The sequence below is a fragment of the Stenella coeruleoalba genome, assembly GCF_951394435.1.
Source record: "Stenella coeruleoalba genome assembly, chromosome: 12".
Lineage (NCBI taxonomy): Eukaryota > Metazoa > Chordata > Mammalia > Artiodactyla > Delphinidae > Stenella > Stenella coeruleoalba.
Genome location: NC_137158.1, coordinates 60,958,787 through 60,985,773, shown reverse-complemented (window position 1 = coordinate 60,985,773; position 26,987 = coordinate 60,958,787). Strand labels below are relative to the sequence as shown.

Below are 26,987 nucleotides of genomic sequence, written 5' to 3'. Positions count from 1 at the left end.
ATGATTTCTTCTGAAGTTAGGTTTTCAATACACAGAAAATTGGTCATATCCTTTGCTTGAACTCTGCTCTAGGCATGAGGTGTCTCTTAGAATATCAGAATAAAAAAATCAACAATTCTTCAATTTAAATAGTTAATGAGATTTACACATCAAAAATGTTAAAAACAATTCTCAGAAATGGCAGGAAGTACTTAGGCTGGATCCAGGTGGTAGAGACAGCAAAGGACCCTGTGCCTTCAAGAAAGAGAAGATGCTGAAGTCGGAGGAGTTTGGGGAGTCCGTGTGATAGAACCCTAATCCTGTGTCTTTCTAAGCAAACCATCAGTAAAAATTCGATTGTCCAGGCATGCTTTACCCTGGCTGAATAAACGCAAACCTGAAGGTGGAGTGGGTGGTGCTCTCTGTTCCAGGGCTGGCATGGGATGAAGAAGCTGTACAACCAAAAACTACACCTCTGGTTACGTACACATGTGGCAAGGCCGTCCACTGGTCTTTAAAGCTGAACACCTGGGCTTTGTCATCCACTCCTTGACCGCTACTCTCCACATTCAATAAATGACCTATTACTACCTCATAGAGTTCACTCAAATCTCTCCATGTTTCTCTCCTTACTGCTACCATAGTAGTTCAAACCCTCGTCATCCCTGGACTGGAGAAGCAGCCTCCGAAGGGTCCTCTAGTTTTGTTCCCTGAACCTCATTTTTTCACAGTGCAGTCAGAGCGATAGTTTTAAAATAAAGATATGATTTTACTCTCTTAAAACAATTCAGAGGTGTACCCTTTCCTTGGGATAAACCAGAAATCCTTTCATTGGTCCTACCTGCAGCTATGGCAGTACATCTCTCTGCCAAAATGCCCCATAACAAGTAATCAGAAGTCAGATGCTTTTGCTCCCTGGGGCCATGGACCAAAGTGGGAGTTCTGAGGAAGACCTCCACCTTCCTTCTCCCTCTGGTCGAGGCCTTATTCCACTGTCCTCACCATCCCCTCACTCTTCGCTACCATCACACTGCGCTGCAGCCCAAGACTGGGAATTCCACCGGGAGCCTCCTGTGAGGGTGCTTACGCAGTAGAGGCTATGTTTGCTTCTTGCTGCAGCGCAAAGAAAAAAGAAAGGGGAGGGGCTTCCCTGGTGGCGCAGTGGTTGAGAGTCCGCCTGCCGATGCAGGGGACACGGGTTCGTGCCCCGGTCCGGGAGGATCCCACATGCAGCGGAGCGGCTGGGCCCGTGAGCCATGGCCGCTGGGCCTGCGCGTCTGGAGACTGTGCTCCGCAGCGGGAGAGGCCACGGCAGTGGGAGGCCCGCGTACCGCAAAAAAAAAAAAAAAAAGAAAAAAGAAGGGGGAAAGAGATTACATTCCCCCCACCCATGTTCCAAATGTCTAGTCTATTCCTAGGGAAAGATGTAAAGATTGCAGGCCATCCAAACTCTTGTTCTAGCCCCTGTGCAGACTCTGCAATGGGGACAGAGGTGTGTGGATAGTCCCATCCGTAACCTCTGACACAGCCCCCTTTTAACCCAGGTGGGAGCTGTGGAGCATTTATTACACGTGCAGAGTTTCCTGGGCCAAGGGAGGTGTCACTCCATTGTATTCCATCACTCAGAACAGCTAACCTACTGTTTGACTTGCAGATTATCAAACTGCAAGTTAATTTTCAAAAACACTTGTGTACCAAATTAAGGCTTGCTTGCATGGGGTTATATACACACCTATTACACTGACCCATATTCAGCTTATAACACACTAGGTCCCCCAGGGCTTTCCGAGTGACACCAAATTACCTCAGTCTAATGACTCGTCACAATCTTTTCCAATGGCTTAGGATGTGGGCCTGGGAAAGTACCAGGCTAGTCCTCCTTCAGTGGTAAAATCTCTAGGACATAGAACTTGGGAGCTCTTTACTGCCATGAGTAAAAAGCTGATCTGCTAGGGAGAGACAGAGAGGAGCTGACCCAGAAAGAGAATCAAAAGCGGGAGACGGCAAGAAAGTCCTGGCAGAATTGAAGTCCCTGGATCCTGTTACTCCTGAAGCCTCACTGTCTCTCTTGCTCTTCCTGCTGCTTCGTTGTTCAATTCTTCCTTGGATTCCATGAGCGATCCTCATAATCTTCAATTAAATTCTCTCCTTTACTCAGCATATTGTCTCACAGAAAACTGCAATTGTATAAGAAGTCTAACAACTTATATTCCCATTACATTCTTGAGATATTACAGCTGGGATCAACTGTCAATAAGGGCATTGCTTTCACATCCTCTGCACCAAGATCCCATCATTTCCCTACAAATTTCATTAATGGGTCTGTAAAGCTGGGTCAGGCACTGGCTGGTTTCAACTGCTCAGGCAGCATGCCAGAGAGGGAAGCCAACAGCACAAAGAACACCTAGCTCCAATTCTATGGCCATCTGTTCAGAGAGGTAAGATGGGCATTCTGTGACCATGCACATGACTCTTGTCCCTGCTTATACAAAAGGAAAACAGCAAAGGTGTCCAAGAAACAGATCTGGGTGAACAGTAATGCCTGACTTCAATCGCCTTAAATGAAGCCAAGCTACAAAGTAGATGCTGAGCTATTTTTGAACTGTTTACAAAGATAGGGCATGGACTTTGCAAAATGGTCCATTTAACACAAAATGTTTAAAAATAATGTGGTTAATTTCTCATGCTCAAAAATTACAACAAGCTGAATTTCATGATAATCATCTGGGTCCTTAGTGATAGGTGCATTTGATAGCAGTAATCTTCCTGGAATTATAAATCACCATCACTTGGTTTTTGACAATAAGGGCCAGCCAAGGTTTTCTATTTTGTTTGTGTCTGCTAACTGTTGATGGTTGGCTAGTCAACTTAGAAAACATAGACGCAGTTGTAGCCAGCTGGTCTCAGAGAAACATCTAAAAGAATCCTGAGCGCGGGCAACTTTTATCACACCTACAAACTCAGACCGACTCTGTAAACCTACTTTCCTTTTCGCGTGTTGCCCCTGTTGTTCCTCCCAAACTACACTGCACACTGACTCTTTCTGTATTCACTGTTAATAGTTCATCTAACTGGCTCTCCTGTAGCCTGGCAGAAAAAAATGACCTGAGCCCTTCCTTATAAACAGTCTGATTTTTTCTCAGCCATAAACCTCTCTTCCATATCTAGGAACACTTTCTGATGAAGAATATAGGACCACATGCATTACCGAACACACATCTGCTGCCTTTACACACTTCTGGAGAAAAATGTGTTGCAAATTTAAAAGAATTGAAGAATACATCTACTAAGTTTAGTATTCAACTCTTGAAACCCTAGAAATCTAAAAACTGGCTTGCTGGATGAAATAAACATTTAGTGGTTCCTAGTAAAGACTTTTGGACTAAAACAAGTCTATACGTGAGTCCTTGCTTTACTACTGGATAACTGTATGGCCTTGGGATAGTTCATCAATACCTCCAAATATCATTCTCTTCATCCATAAAATAGAGACAATAATAATACCTGCATTAAATTTTGTGAAGATTAAATAAAATCATGTATTTTAAAAATGTAAGCCATTTACTTGTGACAGAGTGGAAGAAAATTTCTGCTTTTTTATTCATTCTTCATATAATGAATCAAAATATTTTAAGTTTTTGCCATACTGTGGAATTGTACCTATGCAATTTCTGTGAAAATGATTTTTAACTCTGTTCAATTAAGAATATTATACTAATCAGTTATTTTCGGAAACTGCATGAACTATCTACGTATAGGCAGTTAGTAGACAAAGTCACCAGTCTTTAACAAATTCTCTGAACTCACATTAATTTGTAAAAATGAACAATTATTTGATTTTTGATATTTTGATCAAGTGATGAGCCTTCACCCCTTTTGAGTTTGCCATTCTACGTAGCATCAAAATTGTGAGTGGTTTCTTTAGCACTGAGAGATTGATGCTTCCAATAACAGAATTATCGATGAGCATGTGAAAGAGAAGGGAACACGTTTCCAGAAAAGAAAGCAAGAGAGGAATGGACATTCAGTGTGAATAGGATGCTAAGAAGTTCTTAGCATCCTAAGAATTGGCAAAAGCAGGAGTAAAGTGCTAAATATTAGTGAATAAATACAATCTGTTGTTACTGTATCTTGATATCTTTAAAACACAAAAAAAGAATGTCAAATGTGATATAATTGCAAAGAAGCTTGTCATGGGATAGAGCCTTTGGGAGAGAATAAAAGAAATAATTATTTGAGACAAATCAATACCTCAGCCTTGCACAAACGTAAATTCTAAATAGTTATTACATTGCTACCATGGAAACCTCAAGCCAAAATATTAAAATCAAGACTGATCCGGAGGTTTGAAATCCCTAGACTGCAGGGGAGCAAATGAAAAATTGGTCCATAGGCCACAAAGGATTCTGAGAGAAAAATTCATCAAAAGTGATAAGCTACATCAGGAAATAAACACCACAGAGACAACAGATGCAACAACAGGGGGACTGGAATCCAAAAATTTGAGATTTATGACAGTCTGAACAGTATCACATAATAAGTATGCTTAAAACAATTAAAGAGACAGAAGAAATAGAAACAAAATAGAAAGAAACCCAAATTACAAAAAGTAAATACACAAATTTGGAAAAGAACCATAAAAGTGTTTTTAAAAATATATCCATTGAAAGTTCAAAACAGAAATGAATGAATTAAACAGCAGATTAGATTCAGCTAAGGAAACAATTTGTGAAGTAGAAGAAAAAACTCAGGAAGTATCCATCCCCACAGAGGAAATTAATGAAAACAAAAACAACAGCAGCAACACAAACATATCTTTTCCTCTCAAATCTCATATATCACCAATTTCTCAGGAATGAAGGTGTGACACCTGAAAGTCCTATTTTTTTTATTTTAAGGGTAGACTATCCAATGTATAACAAAGTAAACATGAGAGATATAAAATATAGCAGTAACTTTGACTTACTGAAAGACAAGTTACATGCTTGAATTGTGTCTATAGTGAATAATAGTTAAGAATTTAATTAAATATAATGCTATTTGCCTTCCTAAAATTTGGGATACCTAAGGAGAATTTTATTCATCTAGATTTTTTAATTGAGGCATCCAAGAAAGTTTGAATACCTTCTTTTCTCTCAATAAATTTCCCTATAGCATTGGAGTACAAAAGCATCCACTGACTTTGTAACTGCATTAAGACTAGGATCACATTTACAAAATCTGCCATTATAGCTTCTAGAAATCCAAAGAATTTCCTAAAGGCTAAAGCTGAAAGAATTCATAAAATAATATCTCAAATATATTTGGTGTTGCTCTTCAATTCCATGTTTTGCTTCCCTGCAATATGTTTTGACTTTAAGGGCAAACTTAGAAAGAAAGAGAGAATATGAATGAAATCCATATTTTATTGGATATGAGGAGTATAGAAGTAAGTAGGGTTTAATAGACTGATCATATGAGTTTTTAGGTACAATACTTAAAGCTTCTTAGCTCCACTGAATAGAACCATCTACTTCTCTTTCCTTCCATCAATTCTTCCTTATTAGTTTAAAAAAATCTACCTTTCAGAACTTCTACTCTGGTCTGCCCACCAGAACCACAAAGCAGAAACTGAATCCCGCTTTCATATGTATAGCAGGCTATTAGCTATTAAGAGAGTGCTATCATTCATGTCACCCCTAAATCTTTTTTTCCTCAAGTTAAGCACCCCTAATTAATAAGACTGCATCTTTAATTAAAAAACTCTTTGTTTCCCAACAGGAATTAGGGAGCAATTCAGTCAGCCACAAAAGCATATCTGCGTAGGAAATGCATTGAACAGAAGGTAGATATGAAGTAGGTCATAGTACATCATTATTTTAAATTATAAATTGACATTAAATCAATACAGATCAGCATTAATGTATAACAAATATTACATTCATACCCAGACAAAAAATGGAAAGGAAATCAAACTAGCTGAAATGGAAATTAATAACAATAAATTTTCAAAGCTGTAAGAATGCTCCTTTGAGAAAGGCCCTAGGGGTTTTGTTTGTTTGCTGGTTTGTTTAAGACTGAATTATTCTCTGGAAAAATTAAAGAAGAAAAAGAAAGACTAATGTTTAAACTGCAGGAAGGTTGGTTTGCCTAGGACTTGGCCATACCTGAGCCTGTTTGTAGAATCTACGGGTTTGGTTCCCATGGCTCCAAGTGCCCTTGGGCCTCAGGACTGTCTTGGGAAAGAACTCTTCCACGGGAAGAGCTGGTGAGCCATAAAGCTAGAGCCAAGTCTGAGTTCTAAATCTCAGGGCTGCAAGAAAAGGACAAGAAAACAAACCAATCAAAAATGTGTTAAGTGAACTCTCTGGAGAAAATATGAAGGACAGATGGCATCCCTCTGTCCTTTGGATTCTCTGTTATAGGGTGCTGTGCAGGGGGAAGATGCAATACTTTGCTGATTTGAAGCTACCTGTGGCACCAGCTGTTCCATCAGGGAGAAGTGAGGTCTGACCCAGAGAAATACTATTTGCTTTTTTAATATGACAAAGGGTGGAGAAGACAAAAAAAAATGAAGCGGGTGAAGAAAGCTCGGGAAAATACTGGTTAAATGAGTATGAAAAAGATCACAATGAATAGGAATTTAAAATATGAGACTTGAAACTCAGGAAGATGAGAGAGGAGCAGAATAATCAGCCCCCTCCTGATTAAACCAAATATAAAGACACCGGTTATAAAGATGTGGACGCTGGTCTTTCTGTACTTTTGATGGCTGTTGTGGTTTCTCCTGGTCATTACCCTGCTCCAGAGCTACCTGGAGCTTCCACCAAGCTCTTGTTCAAACGCTTGAACAAACTATATTAGCCCTGAAGAAGCATCAGATGCTTCTCATAGACACTGCTGTGGCCTGAATATAGACAATCCAACTTAGGTTTTAATGCCTTAATTTTTTTTTCATAGTCATGAAAAAGAAAAATATAGTGAGTTTCTTTAAATAAAATATCCAAGATCTATAAATGCACAATATTATTTATAGTCCCTACATCAAGACTGTATCTTGCAAAAACATGGTTCCCTGTATAACGTATGAATGAATGAACAAATAAGTAAATAAGGAATCACTCCTAAGGCACATGTCAGGAAATAGAAAACTTTAATTTCATGAAGTTTCAGACTGAATCAGGCAAACAGAATCATAGATTTCCACGTCTGCCATGATTCAGTGTATGGCTTTGGGAAAACCTTGTAATTTCTCCATACTTCAGCTTCTCACCCTATAAAAGGAGTATATGCCTTGAAATTTAATTCCCTCACAGCAGTGAGAGTTTTGATTCAACATTTATAAAAGGCTTTTTAGCTTCCCAGATTAACAGGCAAAATACTGTGGTAGCTGTATAATCCACTTTCCAAAAAGTATAAAGGTAACTGGTCAAATCTGATGTAAAATAATACTTGACTTGAGAAACAAATACCAGTCATATTTATTACTTCTCCATTCTGTTTTCTAAGTAATAAAAATGATTTCTAACAGAAAAAGTATCAAATTAATATTCAAGCCAGTTGAAGTGTTATCATCGTAAGCTTACCTACGTTTGGGAGAAGGGGAGTTGTTTTATTTTTCCAGACTGTCCCGCGTGTTTATATGGTAAAGTCAGGAATGCTGGGCATGGTTTTGAAGGCCTCTAGCGTATTCGTTGGTTTCTGGCATTCTAATGCACTCTACTCTTATAACCATAAAAGTACTCTTGAGTGCTTCTGGAAATATATAACAAATGCTTAATCAATTTAAGAGTGTTTTAACTGCATACATGAAATTTCTTGGGAGGAAAATGTTAGCTATTCTACACACATATAGTACTTAAGTTAGCAAGAGAGTTCCTTCTCAAAGGCACAGAGCAGTTTCCCCATAGTAATATAATTTTCAGTTTTATGTGCCTAAGTCCTATTGAATCCCTTAGAATAACAGGAAATTCTGCAGGAAGAAAAAACTCACAAAAATTGATAGCTATATTTACCCAATGCTGGAGGAATAAGTTAGCTATTTTGAGTTGGATTACTCTTTTAAGGCACTAGATAACCATTAAAGGTTAGCCAGGATCTTAATTAACCAGAAACTATAAGAATTGAATATTCTAGAGACAGACTTTTCTACATATAAGACTCTAACAGTAAAGCCAACTGATTAACATACTTCATTTTAAACGTTATGTGTCATGATACTTTAGCCAGGACTTGAGTAGCAATTCTCTGGATTTTGATGCTTTCACTTTAATGTTCACATTAAACAGATTATGACATTTCCCAAATTTACAAATCAGAACACTGATAAGATACAGTTGGTATTGTGGTAATATTTAATAACATTCAAAATGGAGTGATCTCATTTATAGTAATACAATGTCTATGCCTTTCATCTACATGTTTAAAAGCTATAGTAATATATGTAAGGTGCTTAGAACTGTACCTGGCACACAGTTGGCTCTTAACAGAATAATAACATACAATTCCTCACAAATTCTCAACAATATCAGTGTTTCTCTTAACAATTCTTATAAATATTTTATGGTGCTAAGTAAAAACATGTCATGAATATTATATACACTGAGTTTTTTTCTTCCTACCAAGTGGTTTAAGAACTATGAATATATATAATAATCATTCATGTAACGGAGTAGTAACCATTCTTAAATGAGATATTAACTACATATAACATAGATTTGTTATATATGTGGTTAACAGAATTATTTGCTCTTATCAGTGAACTCTTCCAATTAGTGTGTGAGTCTCATTATTAACCAGAGCACAAATAATTACAGTGTCAACTTAGCATAAAATTTTGCCCTTGGCTTTTATGAGAAAAATGCAAGCATCATCACAGGGACACAAGGTGTTACAACCTTTTTGAAAAGTATTTTGGCACCATTTATGCAAGCTGCACACACTCTTCCATCTATTATTCCTACATCTAGAGTTTTACCGACAGGAATTTGGGTCAGATATATAAAAAGATACATAAAAATCATGATTGCAGCAGTCTTTGTAATAGTAAACACCCGCAAGCAACTTAAATATACACCAGGAAGGGAACAGTTAAAGTATAAAACATATTCATACATTAAACAGAAGTACCCCAAACTATATGTAATGATATGAAAAAATACCCAAAATACAGCCAATCAAAAGCAAGCTTTAAGACAACTGATGATCCATTTTGGCCTAAAATGTAAAATAAAAATAAATTACATCCCCAGAAAATTCTTACATTTACGCATGTATAGGAAAAAATGTCTGAAAGGAAGCACGCTGAAGTACAACAATTTGCCCTGATTTGTGGGATGTGGAAGGGATGGATGAAGTGAGGGATATCAACTTATTTTAAATATATCTGTCATTTTTTAAAATTTTATTGAAGTATAGCTGATTTACAATATTGTATTAGTTTCGGGTACACAGCAAAGTGATTTGGAGATATATATATATAGCATTTTTCAGATGCTTTCCCACTATAGTCTATTATAAGATATTGAATATAGTTCCCTGTGCCATACAGTAAATCCTTTTTGCTCATCTTTTATATAACTATATCTGTATTTTAAATTTTTTAGGCAAGTATAACATACACACAGTAAAATATGCAAATCAAAAGTTGACAGCCGATAAATTTTTATTACATCTACACCCCCATCTCACCATCAATCAGATCAAGATAAAGGGCTATATCAGCATTCCAGAAGCCTCTCTCCTTACCTCTTCTAGTCAAGCCCCTCAAAGGCACCTCCTATAATATCTGTTTCAATATGTTACACAAGATATAGATGACTTTTGTTTAAAAAAAAGATTGATTAAAAACATCTTGCTTCAGCATTTTTTTTGAAGAGCCCTTTTTTGAATATTAAATATGCTCAACAATTTATTCAAAGAAATCAATTCAATATACGTAAACATTGAGCATTTTCAGTGTCTTTCTGGTATAAACTCAATTATTCCTTACAACAATTCCACGAGGCAAGTACTATTATTATTCCCTGTTGACACATGCTGCAACTATGGCTAAAGCAGGTCAGTAAATAACTTCTCCAAGGTTACACTGCTGATGAGTGGCAGCCCGGAAGGATACATACAAAGGCAGTCTGATTCCAGTATTTGCAACTCCTTGTGGAATTCAAACAAAGAAAAATAAAGGCAGCAAGTTGTAGAGGTGGCAGCACTAGGGTGTCTTACAGCACAAGGTTCTCTTTTTAGCTTCCTTTTGACTAAATCACTTAACGTCTCTAATCCAGTATTCATCTGCAAAATGGAGAGTTAGGCTAAATTCCTCTCCTGATCTGATTCTCTGATAAATAACGTGACCTACGAAAACATAGAGCAAATAGGCTTCATCACGATTTAGTACAATCACATACTGCATTCAGAAATGACTCATACACGAGGAAATAAAACCACAATTTTTGAAACTATTGGAAACAATCATTTTAATTTAATGTTATTTTTGGACACAGAAGGCTTTTTTTCTCCCCCTAAATAGCAAGTTGGTGGTTTTGAAGGGTCTTGCTCATCTTTTTGTGGAAAAATGCCTGAAAACAAACCACTAGAAACTAAACAGAAATTTTTCTTCCTAAATTATGCCTGAAAAAAACAACCAAATTTCTCTCACCAAATGACCACATATACTTCTAACGGATACCTCTAGGAATTTTGGTCCCCATATTTTGAAACATTGACATAAACAAATACAGAACATACTTCCTTTCAGATGAAATCCATAATTCTGAGGGTTAAAAATTCTTCAAAATAACATGAAATGTATCTCCACAGAAATCAACCAAAGAGGCTGAAGTTTGTTTCTAGAGAAGACTGGAAGTAGGAAAACCATAAGTCTCCACTAGAATCTGCCCTTTTCATTTCAGTTTATTCAAAATACCAGTTCATGCTGGCCTTATCTTTTCTTCTGCTAGAATATCAGTAATACTTTGGTACAAATGAAGCTTTAAATAATTTAGAATACAATAGAACCAATAAACTAGCTTCAGTGACCATATGCAAAAAAGAAACCAGTTTCCAAAATGTAAACAGGATCCATTCTTTGTAGTTGTCTGGCTCTGGATGTATGTCCTTTGAAGACGTGCAGGGAATAGGGTAGCTAGTGAATTTCCATCACTACCCCAGGCACTGGGGCTACAGGGGAGGAAAGATATGGTCTCGCCCCTCAGTGAGTTCAGAATCTCTCTAGAAGACAGATTCACATAAAATTAGCCCCAGCACAATGTGCTCTTATACCAATAGCCCACATAAGGCGCTATGGTATTACAGAGAGAAAAGAATTAATTCTGCCTGAGCCTCGGGAAGGCTTCCCAGAGGAGGTGACATTTGAGCTAAGCCTTGAAAGACGAGTAGATTTTTTTTGTCCAGGTAGGCAGCAAAAAGTAAGAGGCAAGGAGGTTAAGGGAGTTGGGGCAGTGGAGGACAAGGGTGGTGAGAATATCCCAGGGAGAAAAAAGGAAATGCCTAATTGTATTTTATGCCATGGAGCGTTCATAAAAATAGGTAAGTCTTACATTCATATCCACGGCACAAAGAAATAAACCTGAGAAAGTAGGTATGTGACTTGAATTCTCTGGGGGGTTCCCTGATTTATGAACCCAAGAAGTGTTCATTTGGAAAAACAGAACTTCTGGTTTATTGGCTATTCTCTAATGACTAAAGGGCTACCAGGCTTCCTGTTCAATGTCAGGCATAAAGTGCCTGGATGGACTTGAGGTTTGCTACGCCTTCTTCAGACTTGCTGTCAATGCATGGAGCAGAACCCGCCTTCACTGTCTGAAAATTCATGATTTAAGCCCTTGGCCTGTAACCCCCACCTAACTCCCCTGGAAAGGCCCCCATCTGTCATTGGGTTGCCCAGCACCCACTTTATCTCTCTGCTAACAAGTAGCTGTGAGGAGTCCTTCTCTTCTTAGAAAACAGAAGTACTGATACATTTGATCACATACAGTATGCTACATTTGCAGCCACTTTTTCTTCTTAAGAATATATTTCAAAAATTACAGCATAAATGAAAGGAGAGGTAATAGAGAAAGAGAGACAGTGAGTTTGTTTTCAAGTACCTCTGCCCTGCTTGCTTGAGCATCAATTAGTAAATGATGTGAAATCCCTAGGTCTGTCTGACTGCTTCCACGTAACATGATTACCTGCCTAATACAATTAAGTAAAACCACTAGACAATACATACATGTGGAATTTCAAGTATCCTTACAATTACTAGTGAGATTTAAAATTTCTCTACTGTTTAGGTCTAAATATATCTAATCATATATTTATAATATTGTTTCATACTCCAAAATAATTTTCACATCCAACCCAAGACTCATGTAGGCAAAGTTAACCCCTCTCACTTTAACATTAAATGTTCCCATTTTTTTCTGCTCAGTAAATTTTGAAGCATCTTTCATATATATCTAAACTAGGCAAGTGTCAGATGTAGTACTCAGACTACATCACATTTACTTACAGTCAACTGCAGATCAATTCAGAGACAAAATGTGTATGTCCTATAGAATTAGAACATAAGGTCTGGATTTGGTAAATCAACGAAGGAGTTTTTATGTTCATTTTTACTTTCTTCAGACTGTACCAATATTACTAAACTCAAGATCCTGAAACTGTGGTACAAACTGAAAGCTAAGACTTATTTCTTTTGAAACTTTCTTGTTACAAACAAACAAATGATTTAACTGATAAAGTTTTTTCATCGTAGGCAGTTATGATTATAGATAATACTTAACTTTTTCTGACACTACAGACTAAAACAAGTAAAAGTTCCTTACTGCTGAATATTTATGGAAAAAGATGAGTAATTGTCATTATCAAAAATGAATCAAAAGTATCTGCTAACAAGTAACAGTAAAGGTAATTTTTCTAAAAGAGACATATAGGTGATTCAAATAAATATCTACTTCCTACATACTTTCCTAAGTATTCTGCTCCCCCCACTCATATTCTGTTTTCCAGAAAGGAAAATATGCTGACAAGAGTCAATCTGTGTAAAGCTATATGCTGACCATAGTCAGCCTATGTAAAGTTTATCTATGAACACAGACTAATAAGAGTTGTTTGATTTTGTGTTTAAACTTAGGAAGAAGGTATGAAGATTCTCCACACTTGACTGAAAATAGAACAGTCCTCTCATGCAGATGCCTGGGAATCTTTTGATTTTATCAAGCGATCTTAAGATCTACTTTGACTATGGGCCCTCAACTGAGGGCAATTTTGTTTCCAGAGGACATCTGGCAATGTCCGGCGACACTGTTACTACTCAGGGGAGGGTGCTACTGGGATCTAGTGGGTACAGACTAGGGATGCCACACAGCACCCTACAATGCACAGGACAGCCACACACGCTCCTCTAACAAGGACTTATCCAGCTCAAAATGTCAACAATCAGTCTTTGAAAAACACTGGTCTAAATATACTGAGCGAATGTTATGTGGCAGCCTGGATGGGAGGGGAGTCTGGGGGGAGAATGGATACACGTATATGTATGGCTGAGTCACTTTGCTGTGCACCTGAAACTATCACAACATTGTTAATCAGCTATACTCCAGTATAAAATAAAAAGTTAAAAACTAAATAAACAAATAAGTTTTATAAATAAATAAACTGAGCGATTCAGGCACAACATCAGTAGCAGCATCATATTTTTTATACAGATGCACCTGGCAGCAATTCAAAGTAAGCAGTTAAAAAACAGAACCTTGAAAATTAATATTTTAACTTCCCCTTCTCCCTCGGCCCCACTTTGCCATATAGTCATTACATCTGAATCCAAGGACCGAATGATCAAGTCTAGAAACGGAGATGCTGATGACCTCCTACTGTCTCTGCAAAGGTAAGAGTCATAGTAATCTTTAATGTTATCTTTTAAAAAGTTTACACTGAGCTCATCAAGCTCACTCAGTTGAAAATTATACAAATTCTTATAATTGGTACCTTCAGGCTGAAGAAAAAAGCAACTGGGGAAACAAATATTGGCTATAAAACAAAAGTACCATTACAGAATATTCTTACGGTGGCTTAGAGTAGTTTAGGAACCACACAGATGAAAGCCTTTAAAAATCTAGATAACTGTATGTGAAAGTATCTGTTAAAAGAAATGCCATGCAATGTAAATGGCCGAAACTAAGTTTTCTAATGTCTTTTCTTATGGCTCCAAATAGAGTCTCAGATTTCCCAAGATCACCGCTGGGTATTAAATTTGTACTTGGACCATTAGGGACTCAACGTATGATCCCCAGTCTATGACCCCAAAAAGGACTTTCAGCTCTAAATATCTCTGGAATAGTTGGCATACTCCAATGGAGGGAACACAATCAAATTCATAATAGCTAGTACTCATATCAGACACTATTCTAAATGCTTTACATATATTTACTTGTTGAATTTGCATATGAACTCCAAGTACGTTCTACTACACATGAGAAAACCAAAGCAAAACCAATTTAATTAACATGCTCATCATTACAGATCATTAGTGTCAGAGCTGTGCTTCAAACTCAAGGAGCCCAGCTCCATATTCTTTGTACTTAATCACTATGCCATAAAAAGAAGTGGGTCCCTCAGATTTCAAGTGCTAAGAAATACCCATTTCTCCAAAGATTTTCGGGGTCTTCAGCTTATCCACTAGATCACTGACTTCCCAATGGTCATAAATACATCTCTGCATCATTACACCCATACAAACAAGTTGGGCCTGAATTCAGAGATGCAAGTCTACTGGATTAATACCAAATATCCCTGAGGTCATTCTTAAGGCTATCCTGCCTTGTAATGATCACAGCTATTCCCACTGTTCCCAATCTTATGGCAGAGGGTGTCCAGTGCCACCACCACTGCTTTCATTTCCATTTCCTTCACTCACTCACTCAAAAGGAATTTACTGTCCCCTACCTACTGGAAATAGCAATTTACAGAATAGCAAATACTGGTAATAGCTTCAGTAAATTCTCAGTCTAGTGCAGAATTTAAACTCATGTTACCTATTACATTTCAATGTGGCAACTGCTATACCAAAGGTGGAAACTGGGTGCTTTGGGAACAAAAAGAAAAGAAACATCCAACTCAGCCTCTGCCGGTGGTCAGAGGAGGTAGCACTTTGCATCCTGAGTCTTGCAAAAGCAGCAGAAAAGGAAGTTTCAGGGGGAGGGGCAAGATGTCTTCCAGATAGAAAGAACCACATGCACAAAGCCATGAAGTGGAAATGACCAGGGTGTATTTGAGGGCTGCACTTTTCCATACAGATGGAGAAGAGATTTCTTATGAGTGGCTCGTGAGAGGTGAGAAGGGAAACTTGAGCAAAGTTCTCAGCTTCAAGGGCCTTGTAGATCCTGCTAAGAATTTTAGAATCTGTCCTATAGGCAACAGGGAATTTTTTTATAGAATTTTAAGTCAAGAAGGGACCTGATAAAAATTGTGAACAGATGTGGTTGAACAGCCTCGGGATGAGAGGAGATTCTTGGAGACAGATCCAGCATAGACCAGAGTGGTCCCCAAAGAGAGACAGTCAAGATACCATAACTATACTTTTAACGGCAAACACAATATGACCAAGCATGTGTAGGACAAGTGTCCCCCTACAGCTAACGTGGTAATCTGAGGATTAAACCTGTGACCTTGGGTACCATAGTTACTTACCAGGCTAACCATTCCTATGAATGGTATATGCCAGGAAAAAGTAGAACTTATTATAATCATAGACTAAAAGTCCCAAAGTCTTCAAAATTATCCAGAGTAGAAAAAAAAAATCTATTCATCTCACTATAATTTTGGCATCTCTTCAGCAACACAGACAATGTAAAAAGCATTTAATAAGCATTTATCATATGCCCAGAACTTTGCTAACATTTTCATGAATGAAGCCTTTAAAAACTAAAGTCAACAACTGAGAAGACAAAAGACCTAAATGAAGTCTTCTTGGGTTGACTAAGAAAAACAAAACAGTAGCATCATCTTAATACCTAAAGTTCACGTACAAAATTTCGGTAGTACTGATGTTCTTGACCGACTCGCTGAGGTTTGCGTTCCAAAGTTACCTACTAGAAGCACAATCTGAGATTACTGAAAACCTGCAAAAGGAAAATTCGAACGTGACTTCCCACTTTGTGATTAAATTTGGCTAGAATTACTTGAGTCAAAATCATACGTGAATACACATTTGCATTAACATATAAAATTTGAAGTGAAAAGAATTAGCTAATTCAGAGACCTCTGGACTCTGCAAGTCATCATCACTTTCAACATACTGGACACATTAAGTTAGAAATATTCAATCTCTTAGTCGGAACATTCAGGTCTTTTCAAATCCTCTAACATGAGGGAGTTCAGAGTCAGAGGTGAAATGTAATGAATAGATCCCTCCACTGGGTATATGCAAAGGCCTGTGAATTGTGTATATGACCTTGCAGAGAATAAGCCCTCCTGGTATGTGGTAGACCTACTTGATTAAGGATAGAGTTTCAAATTTAATGCTATTGCTTTTGTGAGCAGAATTAAACTTAATGGTATATGAACATAAATTTTTATGATTTAACTATAGCATTTCATAAGAAATGTCCCTTTCATTTTAAAAAGGAAGGAGGAAAGAATAACAGAAACAGTAGCAATAATTTATGTGAAAATCTAAGGTCAAGTCAATTTATGCCACTGCTGATGTGTCTTCATAAAGTCTTTAAAGGAAAAAAAGATGCTCTAGTCAAACCTTTGTAGAAACAAATTCTATGTGCCTCATTCAGACCTGTAATTCTATGTGGGAAACATCTTGACTACTTTTTATTTTCTCAGTACTAAACTGAAAGAAAGTTGCAGATCAGTTGATAAGAATATTCATGTTACACTAGGGTAAACCGACACAACTTTTGCCGATGTGTTACACTGTGTTTTGGTTTTTAGTGGATGACACACTCACAGACAGCGGCAGGTATTCTGAATTGACCCCTTCCGTCAGAAGACTCATTTTTTTGCAGCCTGGATGACCCTTACAGAGACGTTGGGAGGCCAATGGTCAGAGGCAGGGCTGATGAGTGATTCACAGCCCACCCACATCCTGCTTCACCAAGGCAGTGGACATTTCTCTAGTGGGCATAGTGTCAGCTTTCACTTGAACAAAGCGTTCTGTGGCTGAACATGTAAATCAAAACGAAAACCACTGCTTCATTGGAAAACACATTCAAGTTATAAAAAAACAGATTATTAACAGCAGAACAAGCATGTTCACCTAGAGAAAAACCTTAAAAACGCAAAGTCTGATACCCGTGTAAATTGAAAGTGTCTCCGAAATATAAGTGAGCCCGTTATCATTTAAACTTGCCTCTAGAAATTCATTACACAGTCCTCATCTGTTGGTTCAACAGAAGCGTGTAGATCTGAGATTCATAACCAGCATTCAGGCTTAAAGCAACAAGAGAAAAACTGTAAAATGGATAACATCTAACTAAAGGATGAGGCTTGAAAAATAAAGGAAGAGTCTACATGTAAGTCAAATATTAAAAAGATCTGGACAGAAGTTCTCAACATTTGGGGAGCATTCTAGAATACCAGTTTCTCCCAATGTAGTCACTTGCCATCAGCCTTCATGATTTTGGCTCTTTTAGCCAAGCACTTGTTCACTGTTACATAATATGGTTCTTTAAATAGGTGCTTTTAAATTTTCTTCTGCTTCAATCCTTTTTTGGTTTTGCCTCAAACAACATTATCCAGGAAATTATAGGTTTAATGTGAAATTTTACATATTTTCCTAATATCCTTGGAAATAAATATACAACTAATAATATAAAAATAAAATGTTTGGGTACCACCTAAAATGAACTCATGTGTGACAGGCGGCAGCAACTGCCTAGGGCAACGTTTAATGACAGGGGATCTGGGTTCGGGGGGGCAGAGCTGAAATCCTGGCTCCACTCTACTGCATAATTCTCATCTGTAAAATGGGAATAATAAAAAAGGCACAGTTGAGAAGATTGAAATTAGCTAATCCACATAAATAATTTAAACTGTTTTGCAAGAAGTAAATAAATCCTCAGTAAATGTCAGTTGTGATGTGAGGATGATGATAATGACTGATGATGTAATTACTGATTACTTACACAGAAAGATTACAACCGTATAAAAACTGAACTGACAATTTTTATTTTAAAATATACTTTAAGGTCTCCATATACTTAAGAACATATACTTTAGATATGAAATTTCAAGATGGCTATTCTATATTGCTTTAATGCAAGTTCACTTTGAACCTATTCAGATGTGATCACAGTAATCAGACTTTGCCTCAAAATTTCAGTTAAAAAAAAAAATCTACCTGTGGAAAAAAATACTTAAAAAAACTTAACATGATAATATAGGTCCTTCTCTCTCAGAAGTACATTAAAATAAATTTACTTACTGTACATACATAAAAGCTTAAACAATATCAGCTGTTTTATTAAAATGTTTTACATGGGGGAAAAAAATTAGAATTCCTGACATTTTAACATGGTATTACTCTTCATCAGCCATGAACCGAAATCTCAGGGTGAGAAAAGGGCCAGACCAATGCTGAAAGGTTTCAAATATCAAACTATACTATTATGTCAGTGCCCTAAGATCAATTAGCACCTTTCAATGACAGAAAAGGTTACAGTGAGACTCAGAGGTACACACTCTGCAACTGTTTTAAACCACCATGTAAATGTGGTTTTGATAACTCGAAATGGTTTCTATTTTTAAATTCATCTGTTTCATCGCTTCTTCTGGAAGAAAGAAAAGGAGCTAGGGGGGTAACGATAGTGGTATTTATTTTCAGTACCACTCTCCTAGTAGAAACCTGGATGGGACATGGTAAGAATCACAAACTTCACCAAGGCATATCCTAATGTGCAGAGCCACAAGCAATATTAGGTGACAGTAATGTTTACAAAGTCTTCGGACCTCTTAAAAGCAATCAGAGTTGCTTATACTACTTCGGAATATGTGATTCTTGTTTATTTCTTCCACTCAAGTTCAAACTAAGTGAAGCCAAGTTCACTCCATGTACAACTTAATATTCAGTGTCTCCCACGATAAAATTCATCTAACTGCAAAATGCAGTCTCATGCTAACTGCAATGAAATACACCACTGCACCTCACCCATCTCTAGAACGAGTGCCTGAAAGAGCATGTCATTTCTTAGTTCACCGGGAAAAATTCATGAGAGGAGCAGGTACACTGAAAGTCATCCTATCCCTCCTGGTGTGGATTGCATTCACCCAGTAACTGTTGTAATAAAATCCTCCAACGGTATTTCTGAATACAATTAGTTTAAGATACTCTACAGGGAGACACATTATAAGAGTTTAGAATATGTAAGAATAATATCTACTTGAAAAAGAAACTGTCATGATTAATTCTCACTGAAAAAATAACAAGGTGTTTCATAGATGTTTTGTTCAGCTCTTCAGTGAGGGGATTCAGAACATCTACTTTTGATAACACACTCTTCTGTTTGTTTCTTAGATGCGTGATCTGAAATATTTACAACGAGACAGTACCTAATTTTAGGTTTTAAGTGCTTTAACAGCTCCATGAAATATGACCAGCAGCTGCAATACAGAACTATGGTGAATAAACTTCTTGCAAAGGGGGGCCTGTTTTTACTGAATGTTCAGTGTTCCTGCATTTACCTAACAGAGGGGAAAAAAGATAATGAAAAATATAATAAATACTTGCACTCTTAAATTACTTAACATTTCACTAAGTCTTGAAAAGGATTATCTCCCCTCTTCTTGAATTCTGTATAAAAAGTGCGAGTTTCCACTGGGTGAAATAAGTATAATTTTATTATTTGTGAGTTAGAATGTGAACTTTCCAACATCCTAACTTTTCATAACAGTAGTCATGGTTTTTCTATCATTCTATTTTTCTAAAACTTCAGGATAATTTAATTTTAGTGCATAAAATTTTTTAAAATGAAATACCAAGCCACATAAATATATTTTTAGACATGGCATCAGTCATTTAGAGCTTGCAACAGAGATTGAAAACATGAAATGGGACACCTTATTTCCCGTGGCTATGTAAAATTTATTTACACCCCAAATCATAATATAAATAAAAAGAAAACTCTCAGAAATGGAGGTCTTATTTTTCTTTTCTGTTTAATTCAAAGAGGTTTTTGAAAGAAAAAAATAAATTACAGCAAAATGGCAACCTACTGATCCACCCTCAAAAAAGAAACTTTCATGAAGAGACAATTTTTTTCAACTGCTTCTACAAATCCTCTAGAATGCAGCATCTGTACTTCTTAATAAGAGTAATGATTATTTTTATACAAATTTCTTTTTATACAAATCTTAGGGTTTTTTTAAATTTTTAAACTTGAACATAAACTTAAATATTCTCTAAATGTATAAAAAAAACTTTTCATTCTGTAAAGAAGAAATTAAGTCTCTAATATCAGTAAACTACTTATTCATTAAAAAAGAATAATCAAGTAAATCTTTTAATTTCAGTTATAATCGTGAAACAACCTCTAATTACGGTGGCCTTAGGCTGACGCATACTATTTTCAGATAATTGGCAAAGGAAAACTGGCTTTTGAAAACCTATTGATTTTAGACCTTTACCTATTATGAAAGGCATGGATATATCCTTAATAATCAGAAAAAAAGGAACAGTTTTCAGACAATCTAATTATGTTACTTTCAAAGCTATAACTGTCAAGGGTTTTAACTGTCTTCTACAGCCATTTCAAAAAAAAAACGGTTTAACTCTGAATGGCTTACAACTTTTAATGAGGCAGAACAAACTATTTTTATGGTTTATAATAACAGTAAAAGTGAGTGTAGTTGTATCTGCATCTGGTATTGTTGCCATAAAGATCAGATTCTGGCAGTCTAGCTCTACACAAAATAGTTTCCCTCTTCTTACTACTGGTATCTATTTCTTGGGATAATGTTATACCACACCCTACTATGTACCAAATATTTTGTTTTAGGATTCTCTCCCGGCCCCACCTCCTTCCTAGCTTTTGCTTCTTCAGCTATAAACTGGCCAGAAATATTTAAAAAGAAAAAAAGTTGGGGCGGGGGAGGGCAATGTTTCTGCTTAAAACCTAATTTTACCCGTGAAAGGTTACATCCCTGTCCTGAGGAGGTTTTTAAAATAAAACCCAAAACAACTCAACAGACAAAAAAAAAAAACCATCCTCAACTTTCAAGACTGTCAGTCACCTACGTGTAAATCAAACTTCAGGAGCTGTAGAAGGGGAGCCTGCGGTGCTTAAATGCTCCTAAGACTCCCACCTAAGTCCAGAAGAAGGAGCGCCCGCTGAAACTGAAACGCCCGAGGGTGCAAAAAGTGGCCGCAGAGGAGAAGAGGAACAAAATGCCATATTCGAGAAGATATGTTTCGCTCCATCAATTACGTTGATCCCAGGGTGCCAAGCCAAAACCGGTAAGGGAGAAAGAAAACTGTTAAGTATGAGCTCTTAATGTGAAACCTAACCTGTTGGTTCTCTTAGGTATCAGATTTTGGAAGTGTCTGTAATGACAGCCAGGAAAGCAAATTAATGGCCAACGGCCCACTGGGTTTGAACACAAGACTCCTGTTACCTCCTCACAGATCAAGTACACAACACACACGCACACGGAGGTGCTCCACGTGGAACTGCTCTGAAACCAAAACACACGCCCCGTCGCTATTCTGCACCTTGGCAGAAAGGTCTGAGGGACCTGCACCTTCCTCCACTGCCCTCAGATTAGGATTCATGAATGACTCTCTGCCCGCTGGGCAGTGCAGGGCACAGACGCCGGCGGCGAGGGAAGAGAAGACCTACTCCAAACGACAGCCTCCCACCCACGCGCTCACCTCAAACACAAACCCCATTAGCTTTCAAAGGAAGGGGAAAGAGAGGTGGTGGTGAGTGGAGACGGTGCCGCCCCAACTAGGAAAGGGATGACAAAAATTAAGCTGCGCTCTCCGGTTTCGCCACCGCTCAGGCGCGGCACTCGGTCGGCAAATTCCCTAATGGCTCCAAGCTGTTCCGAACACTGTTTACAAAAGAAAGAAACATCTTGAAAGTGCTACTAAACGAAAGTTCTGGCTGCTGTGCGGCGCAAAATAAAACAAGCACACACACACGATCTACTTCCAAATCTCGCTTAACAACGCTGAAGCAGCGAGCCGTTTCAAGTCCCGCAGCCGCCCAGACACCGCAGGCTTTGGAACGAGTAAACCTGCTCCCCACGGCCCCGGCCAGGTCCCTCCGTTTGGAGAAGTTATCATTCCTCCACGGCATCCGCGCCCCGGGCCAATGAACGCGAGTCCTCTGAAAAGGCGCCTCTCATTTCACGGACCCTGGCAAAAGGCAGGAGACATTCGGCCCACGCCACATAACTTTTAAAGTGGGACGGCCGCAGCTGAACAGCCCGGTTGGTGCCTCGAGATGAGAACACAAAGCATTAAACGTACACACGCACCCAGCACCGTGAAAACCCCAGGCGCCTGGGGCCCTCCATGGGACCCGGGTCAGCATCCTTGAGTCTGACTTATCTAGGGCGTCAAGGCAAAGTAACAAATGTCACAAGAAGGACGCAGGGGAGACGCAGGGGCTCGCGCCTCTGCAAGGCGGGGACGGAGTGCAGGTATGGAGCGGTGCAGCCTCTTCCGCGAGGGCTCCGCGGGGAAAGAAAGGCTCGGCAGGGACCTTCGGGGCGCCAGGGCGTCCTCCAGAGCAGAACACATCGCGGCACTCAGAGCGGCCCGGGCCCTTGGGCAGGGGGCATTCCGCAACGAAGCGCCCTCAGAGACCCCGGCCCCCACACACCTCCTCGCAGTGCGCCCACTGTCCCCAGCGCTTGACGCCCCCGGAGGAGCTGAGCGCACTTTCCGGAGAGAGTTTGCGGGATCCCTGAAACCTGGAGCCCGCGGGCCCCGGAACGGGGTGGGGGGGAGGGGGCGTCGGAAGAAGAGGCACTCACCTCCTGCCGCCCGGACCGTCTCGGGATCCCAAATTCAAGTGTCTCCCCCAGCAGCGGATCCGTGCGTCCGTATTTAGGTACTTATTCTCGTGCCTTCCAGTGTTGAAGTTTCCCCTGAACGCTGTGCCTCTGGTGAAAAGAGGACATCCCCTTCGGCCACCCCCCAACAAACAGCTTACACCAGTGGGGGAGAGACGGGGCGGGGGGAGAAGCCGGCTACGAGGGGGAGGAGGAAAGGAGAGGAGCCAAAACTCCGGATCGACGACAGAGGAAAAAAAAAAAAAAAAAAAAGCGCGCGCCCAGCCACCGCGGTCCTCACTGCCCGGCTCTTCCCCAAGCTCTTTCCCGCTCCGAAAGGGGAGCGACAACTTCACGCGGCCCGGCTCGAAGTTTTGCGCGGAAGCCGGGAGCGGCAGAGCGTGAGCCTCGCCGCGGGCAGCCTCGCACTTGCGCGCGGGGCGGGGGCGGGGGACGCCGGCGCCCGCGGCCACTGGAGGCCGCCGGGGGGGGCCCCCCCCGGGGCAGGCAGCGGGGGGCGGCGGCGCGCGGGGAAGCGACTCCTTTTTATTCGACCTGGAGCGATTGCCTGTTGTCATCGTTTGCGGTCCCGCGTGGGGACCGCTCGGGGCCCTGGGCGTCCCCAGTGGCGCCGCGGTGATCTCTGCGCCCTCCGCGCCGCCCCCACCCCGCCCCCACTGGCCTGGCGCCGGCCGCTGCCACCTCCCGGCGGAGGGGAGGGACCCGCGGCCGCACTCCCCTCCCCGGACCAGGGAACGGCTCAGTCCCCACCTGCTTCGGCCCGGCAGCCCCCGAGCTGTCTGTAACTCAGTCGCTACCAGATCCCTGGGTGTCGGCCACTGCGGGCTCCCTGCGAGACTCCTTTCCACTTACCCCAAGGGAGGAGAGAGGAGGGACTTCTCCTACTTGCAACCAAGTAAAGTAAAATCCACCCCACGTTGGACTGGGGAGCTTTCTCTGAAGGAAGGAAATACCCTTTTCGGTGAAGATGTATGCGAGGCACGAGTAAGCAGTCTGGGGATAGGTTGTGCTCGAAGGGCCTGGGCCCCTTCCAGCGCTGGACGTAGGTATAGGCATCCCTCCCAGACGCCCAAAGGTCGGGCTGCGACGACCGACTTCCAAGGCAGCGTCAGAGCTTCCCCAGGCACATTGCTGAAGGGACATTGCATGCGTAAGCCTTCTGCGCATGCAGTATGCACCCACATAGGATCTAATATTCTACACGCACACACGTGGATATCACAATCAGAGATGTGAGCAAAGTTGGCAATAAACAATACATACATTTTGTATCCATTTAATCACCTCTTAGCAAAACCTATTATCAATGTTAGGAATATCTTTTTTAATTGTCGTTGATTATAAGTGTTTTAATTTATTGAGAATTTACTGAGTGTCAGTCATTACACTGGTCACTTATGGTACATGTGAGTTCATGTAATTTTCACAACTCTATGGTGGTTATTTAATCCCGTACAAGAGATAAGGAAACTGAGGCCCAAAGAAACCTAAGGGATGTTCCCCAAGATAAACCCAGTGGTCTCAAAACACAAAGCTTATGATTCAACAAGCAGCCACTTATACTGCCTTAGATGTGACCTGAGAGATTACAAGTTAACTAGTAGAAATTACTCCCAAAGAAAATTTAGTTCTAATATATTAACAACTGAATTATATTCTGTACAAAATTTAGAAAAAAATTTCACCCTCTGCTAGTCTTAAGCAATGGAACACCAACACTGTCAAGTTCAAACACAAAAACAAGTATTGAATACTTATAGTTTCAACTTAGTTTTGGATTAGTGGGGCATTATCTACAATTATTAATAGGCAATGGGAAAGGTGAGGTTGTAAATTTAAACTGATAAACGTGCTCACTGTTGTTCTCATCACTCACTGGGTGTTCTTTTCTGCAGATTTATTTGGGAGGGCTTAGGCACCGCCAGGCATGTTTCCTCTTCTGACGCTCAAGGTAGAAAGGTTCTGGCAGTGGGTTTGGCGCAAAGGGGATTGGGACCATGATCTAGAGCCACATTCCGGCCTGAAGAGGATGCCAATTATTATACACTTAAGAAGGAAATATCAATGGGCAGATTTAATTAACTTTGCAGGTCTTATTTTCCCCATTTTACAGGTGAGAAAACTAAGGGCTTAGAATTTTTAGCAAATTGCTAATAAATGGCAGACCTAAGATTCAAACAACTGCTAGCCACTGTCATGCTATTATTATTAGTGGTAGTAGTGAGAAAGATAGTAATTATTTTAGTACAGTTTATATGTTACAGGTAAAGTATGCAATTTAAGTGTTTTGTCAATCATTCACTGTCTAGGAATGCTCAGTGGCTATAGTAATTATCATGTAAAAATTAAGTACAATGCTGAATGTAATACTCTCCTCATAATGCTACAGATTTTTAAATTTCGTTTTGGTATGAAACATTATGTGTTAGTTTGACCTCTAATGAAAAGTGAGAAGATGCATAATTTGTATAAAATAAAAATTCATACTTTAGTGCAGCATATTGTTCACACAGTCTTTTTGCATGTTTCTTTACCCCCTTCAAAAATCATATTTTCAGCAATACTGATCTTGCTTTCAAGTTACTTTTCTCCCACGTAATTTTTTATAATCTACGTAAGAATATGTTTACAGAAGTTATCTCCTCCCCAAAAAAAGAGAATCACATCACAACATTAGTTAACTTCTTATTACTACTTTCAAATCCAGTTACATAGCCTTAAATAAACATATATTACATAGATGCCACTAGGACTGATATAAAATCTCACATTTTCAGTCCACCTTTGAAATAAGTTGAGCACAAGAAATTTAAGAATTTTAAGGTTGTATAGGCAAAAATGTATTGCATATTTAGACAAGGCATTATTTCCAGCATTTCTACTGAATACCACTTTTATAATTATTGCCATATCACCTTTAATATCATTGACTCAATATTATTCTTTAAACAAGCTATTTTTATTATATAATTTTACATGATAAAGGAAACTTTTTATCATCATCATAAATGGAAAACCAATATAATTTGCCACAAATAGAAGATGACCTTGCAAATAAATCTTTATTATAGAAATAAAAATTATCTTGTACCACCTAAAATTATCTGACACACCAGTTTGAGAAACACTCACTTAAAGAATTACACTCCTTATGTCCCCTGGGCTTTCCAAAACAAATTTTCCAACCTTCCATTTCCATTACTGTAGAGAAATGTTGAGTCCAAAATTCTTTTAGGTATGGCATTTAAAATTATGGTATTAGGCAACTTTTGATTTCCGTGCCTAAAATATACTTGAAGTATCTGAAACTGAAGTGTCTTAAAATTAATTTAATTCTTTTTTGAATTTTATTTTATTTTTTTACACAGCAGGCTCTTATCAGTTATCTATTGTATCCATAATAGTGTATATATGTCAATCCCAATCTCCCAATTCATCCCACCACCACCACCCATCCCAGCTTTCCCCCCTTGGTGTCCATACATTTGTTCTCTACATGTGTCTCTATTTCTGCCTTGCAAACTGGTTCATCTGTACCATTTTTCTAAACTTAATTTAATTTTTATTATTTTTCTTCCTAGTAAAATTCAAACAATTCATAAGCCCACAATTAAAAAGCAAATTACTCTCATGGGAGATCAGAGCAGCTACTCATTACCGTCTGCATTGTTACTCAACAAGCACTTAGTCTTAGGACTTAGCCACTGAAAAAGAAACTTAAACTGGTAACATCACGAAGTGGCAGCATCTATTGGCGCAGTCTGGTACTGCAACAAAGTTCTACAAGGCAATGAGAAGGAGAGGTGAAAGTAGATCAATGGAGAGGAGCTAGAGCCTGAAAGGATATGTAGGGAGGAAAATTCTGAAGTCAGAAATCTGCTGGAAAATTCTGGAAGTGATTCAGAAACACTAGCAGGTCCGATATGACATGAATCAGACCATCAGAATATCCATGAACGTTCAACTTCATCTAAGAAAGGACATTGGTTGTTGGGGGGAGAAAA

The 26,987-nt window shown here is 39.1% G+C and overlaps 1 protein-coding gene across 7 annotated transcripts in view; it reads right to left on the bottom strand.

The window, feature by feature from the left end:
- Nucleotides 1-26,987, bottom strand: part of EYA4 (EYA transcriptional coactivator and phosphatase 4) — a 318,714-nt gene that overhangs the window by 235,741 nt on the left and 55,986 nt on the right. For all 7 annotated transcript variants that reach the window (XM_079939671.1, XM_079939670.1, XM_079939674.1 and 4 more), the window contains exons 3-4: nt 7,545-7,713; nt 6,126-6,271 (exon numbers count right to left, since the gene is read on the bottom strand). The gene's annotated coding sequence lies outside the window, so the exon portion shown is untranslated. The remainder of the gene's footprint in view (nt 1-6,125; nt 6,272-7,544; nt 7,714-26,987) is intronic.